Here is a 7,103-nt window from a genome sequence, read left to right on the forward strand (position 1 = left end):
TTTAGATTTTATGCTTTATGTCTTGTATTTATTTTAGCTTTTATTTTTATGTCTTATCACTTTTGATTAAATGTTAATTTTTATTTTAAAACTTCTGTTTTCTTTTCTATTTTGTATTTCCAGAACATTCATTTACCCTCCTGCACCCACACCCACCTTTTTCCAAGCACGAGGCCTCCATACAGAGCCCTTGACACTCTCACACAGTTGATGTTTTCTATGATCTTTATATTTTTATTTTAGATTTTATGCTTTATGTCTTGTATTTATTTTAGCTTTTATTTTTATGTCTTATCACTTTTGATTAAATGTTAATTTTTATTTTAAAACTTCTGTTTTCTTTTCTATTTTGTATTTCCAGAACATTCATTTACCCTCCTGCACCCACACCCACCTTTTTCCAAGCACGAGGCCTCCACAGAGAACCCTGGGTGTTCTTCCACAGTTGATGTATTTTCTATGATCTTTATATTTTTATTTTAGATTTTACATTTTATCTTTACATTTTATATTTTACGTTTCATGCTTTATTTTATATTTTATTTTTTGTCTTACTTCTTTTATTAAATTTTATTTTTTATTTTATATCTTATGTACTCTATTTTCTATTTTGTATTTCCTAAGCATTCATTTACCATCCTGCACACACACTCACAGAGTAAATGTGCCCCAACCATGAGGCCTCCATAGAGAACCCTTAACACTCCTACATAGCTGATGTGGTTTCTATGATCCTTATATTTTTATTTTATATTTTACATTTTTTATATTTTATGCTTTATGCGTTACATTTATTTTATATTTTATTTTTATGTCATTATTTTTTATTAAATTTTATTTTTTATTTTATATCTTATGTACTCTATTTTCTATTTTGTATTTTCTAAGCATTCATTTACCATCATTCACACTCACACCCAGGAAATGTGACCCAACCATGAGGCCTCCATACAGAACCATTGACACTCTTGCACAGTTGATGTGTTTTCTATGATCTTTATATTTTTATTTTAGATTTCACATTTTATCTTAATATCTTATATTTTACGTTTCATGCTTTATATTTTTTTATATTTTATTTTTATGTCATTATTTTTTAATTACATTTTGTATTTTATTTTATATATTATATTTTCTGTTTTATTTTTATTTTCTAAGCACTCATTTACCATCATTCACACTCCCACACAGGAAATGTGCCCCAAGCACGAGGCCTCCATACAGAACCATTGACGTTCTTGCACAGTTGATGTTTTCTATATTTTTATTTTAGATTTTATGCTTTATGCCTTGTATTTATTTTATCTTTTATTTTTATGTCTTATTACTTTTTATCAAATTTTAATTTTTATTTTATATCTTCTGTTTTCTTTTCTATTTTGTATTTCCAGAACATTCATTTACCTTCCTGCACCCACACCAACCTTTTTCCAAGCACGAGGCCTCCATAGAAACCCTGGATGTTCTTCCCCAGTTGATGTGTTTTCTATGATCTTTATATTTTTATTTTACATTTTATCTTTTACATCTTATATTTAAGATGTAAATGTTTAAGATGTTTCATGTTTTATATTTTTTTATATTTTATTTTTTTCATTTTTTATTAAATTTTATTTTTCATTTTATATCTTATGCTTTCTGTTTTATATTTTGCATTTTCTAAGTGTTCATTTACCATCATTCACACTCACACAGAGGAAATGTGACCCAACCATGAGGCCTCCCTTGATGTTCTTCCACAGTTGATGTTTTCTATATTTATATTTAAGATTTTATGCCTTGTATTTATTTTATCTTTTATTTTTATGTCTTATCACTTTTGATTAAATGTTAATTTTTATTTTATATCTTCTGTTTTCTTTTCTATTTTGTATTTCCAGAACATTCATTTACCCTCCTGCACCCACACCCACCTTTTTCCAAGCACGAGGCCTCCAGAGAAACCCTTGACACTCCTGCACAGTTGATGTGTTTTCTGTGATCTTTATATTTTTATTTGAGATTTTACATTTTATCTTAATATCTTATATTTTACATTTCATGCTTTATATTCTTTATATTTTATTTTTATGTCATTATTTTTTATTACATTTTATATTTTATTTTATATATTATGTTTTCTGTTTTATTTTTATTTTCTAAGCACTCATTTACCATCCTGCACACACACACACAGAGGATATTTGACCCAACCATGAGGTCTCCATACAGAGCCCTTGACACTCTTGCACAGCTGATGTGTTTTCTATGATCTTTATATTTTTATTTTAGATTTTACATTTTATCTTTTTCATCTTATATTTTACGTTTCATGCTTTATATTTATTTTATATTTTATTTTTATGCCTCACTATTTTTTATTAAATTCTACATTTAATTTTATATCTTTGGTTTTCTGTTTTATTTTGTATTTTCTAAGCATTCATTTACCATCATTCACACTCACACCCAGGCAATGTGCCCCAGCCACGAGGCCTCCATACAGAACCTTTGACACTCTTACATAGTTCATGTGTTTTCTATGATCTTTATACTTTTATTTTAGATTTCACATTTTATCTTTTACATCTAATATTTTACGTTTCATGCTTTATGGTTTTTTTATATTTTATTTTTATGCCATTATTTTTTTATTACATTTTATATTTTATTTTATATATTATATTTTCTGTTTTATTTTTATTTTCTAAGCACTCATTTACCATCATTCACGCTCCCACACAGTAAATGTGCCCCAAGCACGAGGCCTCCATACAGAACCCTTGACACTCTTGCACAGTTTATGTGTTTTCTATGATCTTTATATTTTTATTTTAGATTTTACATTTTATCTTTTATATTTTATATTTTTCGTTTCATGCTTTATGTTTATTTTATATTTTATTTTTATGTCATTGCTTTTTATTAAATTTTATTTTTTATTTTATATCTTATGTACTCTATTTTCTATTTTGTATTTTCTAAGCACTCATTCACCATCCTGCACACACACAGAGGATATTTGCCCCAACCATGAGGCCTCCATAGAGAACCCTGGATGTTCTGGGAGAAGGTTTTGGGGCTTTTTTATGTTGTTTTTTTTGGGGGGGGGTGTTGTTTTAGTTTTGGGGTTTTGTTGGGATTTTGTTTGTTGTTTTTTTTGTTTGGGTTTTTTGGGGTTTTTTTGTGGTTTTTTTGGGGGGTTTTGTTTGTTTGTTTGTTTGTTTTTGTTTTAGTGATCTGTTTGTTCGTTTTTGTTTGGGTTTTGTTTTGATTTTTAATTTTGTAAATATTTATTTATTTTTCATTGGTTTTTCTGGTTTGGGATTTTTTTTTTATTTAATTTTTCTTGTTCTAGGAATTACCAATTCCCAAATTTCTTAAGTGAAAAAAACCCCCATTTTTACATTTTCCTTGTTACCTCCTCGGTGACGAGGATTCAGACACCCAGGTTGGTGTGTCCTAAAGGTGGGGGTCAATTTTCTGTCCTGTCTGAGCCACCCCAGGCAGGCACAGAGCACAAAAGAAACCGGATTTCATTAAAATCTTTATTTTTTTACAATGAAAGAAAACATATTCCCATGGCAGGAACAAGACAAAGAGCCACTGGGGCTTCCCCACTCTCAGGACACACCAGTCTGAGCGTCTCTGAGGCAGCTTAACACTTATTTATATATATTATATAAATATTTCTATTATTATTGTATATTATTTTATGTTATATTATTATAATATTATTATTATATTATATTAATTACTTGTAGAGTTTATATTTATTATTATTTATTATTATGTTATTATATTACTAGTATATTATATTAATTATTTGTAGAATTTATATTATTATTATTATATTATTATATTATTGAATTGTATTATTTGTCGAAATTATATTTCTATTAATTAGCAAATATAAGTGTAATTATTGCCGTGGCAAAAAGCTGAGTTATTCTGGTCAGGCCAAGTGCCAGCAGAGGCAGGTTGCTGCTGCTCCCAGAAATATCTGATTTTTGGATTAAAAGGGAAGGGATTGAAGGGCTGGAAACTTGACTCCCATTTCCAGCTCCGCTTTTTTTCCGTGTGTTTTCCGTAGCTGGGAGCACACGGGCTGCTGAGGAGGCAGGAAGGAGCAGGAACATGGAGAAGATATTTTTAATGAGAGCTCAACCGCCTTTCCAAATTTTTAGGAACTGGCATAGGAAAAAATAATTGGAAAAATCCCAGTTCTTCAGGCTGGAAAGGGAGACAGTCGATGTTTGCCGGGCTCTGCTGACTCCCCGTCCAGCCTGACACACTGGGAGCTTCCATCCATGGAATCCTGGGATGGTTTGGGTTGGGAAGGGACCTTAAATCCCATCCAGTGCCACCCCCTGCCACGGGCAGGGACACCTTCCACCAGCCCAGGTTGCTCCAAGCCCCGTCCAACCTGGCCTTGGACACTCCCAGGGATCCAGGGCAGCCACAGCTTCTCTGCCCAACCTGTGCCAGGGCCCCAGCTGGAGCCAGGAGGTGCCCAGAGCTCATTTGTTCGTGGGAAAAGCTCATTCCAAACAATCCCTCTGGAATCCCCTGCCCAGGGGCTGCAGGGATGGGGGGGTTGGTCCTGCAGCCAAATCTGCTCCTGCAGAACATCCTTTCTTCCATCTTATTCCTTCTCTGCAGAACAGTCCCCCAGGGCTGAGGAAAAGACTTTGTAACTTCGTTTCTGACCCTTCTGCCTGCTCTAGACCTGCCTTTTTCTATTTTTTGGACTTTTTAATAAGGTTGCCAGTGGCTTTATTCCAGCTGAGAGCCCGTGCAGGCTGCAAAGGTCCCTCCATCCCCGCGCAGTGAACTCTCCTCCTGGAGGAGCCCTCAGGCTTTGCAAGCCCGGAGTGAACTGGGAGTGAAGCTCTGGGTGACAGCCCCAAGCCTGCAGGAGAAGAGCAGGACACGCTTGGACGGGGATCTGGCACGGCCTGGGCTGGGACAGCCCCTCTCCTGGGGGAGTTTCCTGGATTCCACATGGAAATTCATATTGTCCCAGCACTGGCGTGTCCCAGCCCCAGGGCACTGCTGGGGCACCTCCAGGGCTGGGGCAGTTCTGGGACCTCAGACAGGACACGGAGGGGCTGGAGCGTGTCCAGGGAAGGGGCTGGAGCAGCAGGAGCAGCTGAGGGAGCTGGGGGGGCTCAGCCTGGAGAAAAGGAGGCTCAGGGGGGACCTTCTGGCTCTGCAACTCCCTGACAGGAGGGGGGAGCCGGGGGGATGTTGGGTTGGATATTGGGAAAATTCCTTCCTGGAAAGAGTGTTCAGACACTGGCATAGCTGCCCAGGGCAGTGGTGGAGTCCCCATCCCTGCAGGGATTTAAAATCCCTGTGGATGTGGCACTTGGGGACAGTGCCACACTTGGGGACATTTTCCAACCTAAATGATTCCATGATTCCATATTCGGGATCATCACAGGGATTTTCCTTGTCCCTGTCGTCACCAGTGGCTGATAAAACCCCCCTGGTCCCTCAGAGGACTGCCCTGTCCCACCCACCCACAAGTCCTGGGGTGAGCTGGGTGTGCCAACACCTTTTCCCACATTTTCCCCCGGAGGTGCTTTCCACGAAGAGCACAAAGGGCTGTTCCAGGAGGATCCTGCTGCTGCTCTGCCTGGGGAACTGGGTTTGTAGCCATGGGCCGTTTGTGGATTATCTGTTTCTATGGAGATGGAGCAGAATAAACGTGGTGTGGCCCTGGCTGCCTTCAGCTGCTGCTTTTCCGCAAGGTCTCCCTTATCAACACTAAAAATACAGCCTCGAATTCCCCCCGGATCAGCCACTGACTGCTGGATGAGATCACAGCATGTGGCCGTGAAAAATCACTGTGGCAGCACCTCCTGTGAACGATGGAGGCTGTACCAGAGCAGTTCATAATATCCCCCATCCTGATGGCAGGGACGGAGGAATTACCGGGAGGGAGAGAAAAAAATTAATAAATAAAAGATGTTTTTCAATTTGGGGCTTGTAGAGCCAGAAATATCCCATTGGCACGGGCAAATCAGGGACTGGAAAAGCCATAGGTGCCCTACACAGTCATAAAAAAGGAGACCAAGGCAGACATGAGTTTTAAAAGCTGTAACATTATTTGAGGGGGAGTTATCAAAAAAAATCCTGAAAATATCTGAAAATATTTCTGAAAATATCCCCCTTTTGTCCCTGGATCTGGAATCAGCTGCTTCCAGTTTGGCTCCCACATCAACAGGAGAGGCCAGTGCTGCCAGTGGGAGCTCTGCACCCTCCAGGAGAGGTTTCTGGATGGGAATATCATGAAATCCTTCTACCTGTGAGCACCACTGGGGGCTGAAGTCGTTCCTAACACCTAAAATCCTGGAATATAAATTCTGCTGGAGTAAAAACCAAATGATGGTCCTGCTCTCCTCCCACAGTTCCCATCACAACTGGCAGCCACAGAGGGTCTCACCACACCTCTCTACGTCTTTGATATCCCAAATGCCTGTTTAGATCCCTCTCTCCTGAGAGGAGAAGCCCCAGCTCAGCACTTGGGAGGATCATCCCATGGATTGAGGCAGAGTTGGAATATTTAAGTGAGCTGGGACTATCCCAAATGCTGGCTCAGCCCTTGCCTGGCTTGAAGAAATGAGAAATCAATAATGGAAAAAGGAATTGGGTGATTATTCAGTCCCTGAAGGAATAATGGCGTGGAGTGGAAAATGATGGAGAATTCAGGATTTGGGTGTGAAGTGTCCACACTCACCTGGAGTCAGGGACGAAGATGAACCCTGTCAGCTGAAGGAGTTCCTGCCCTGCTCATGGGCTGAAGGCTGAAAAGAGAAAATCTCAGTGGTCATTGATTTTTTTTTTTAGTGGTAAAATAAATGAAGTTTGACCTTTTTCCCATTAAATACCTCAAAATTGCCACATCATCACTTCTGGGGGCTGGGGGTGGTGAGGGACAGGGAGGATCCTCCCTTCCCACCTGGGCAAGCTCAGTTTGCTTTTAAAAGTCTTCAAATTATCTTTACTTTTTTTTTTAAATAATCAGGAGAAAAATATTTTCACTCCTAAAATAATTCAACCTCCAAAATGTTTGGCAAAGCTGCCGTTATTCAAAATGATGTATTGAAATAAGAAAA

This window comes from Lepidothrix coronata, unplaced genomic scaffold (genome assembly GCF_001604755.1).
Source record: "Lepidothrix coronata isolate B3197 unplaced genomic scaffold, Lepidothrix_coronata-1.0 Scaffold105, whole genome shotgun sequence".
NCBI lineage: Eukaryota > Metazoa > Chordata > Aves > Passeriformes > Pipridae > Lepidothrix > Lepidothrix coronata.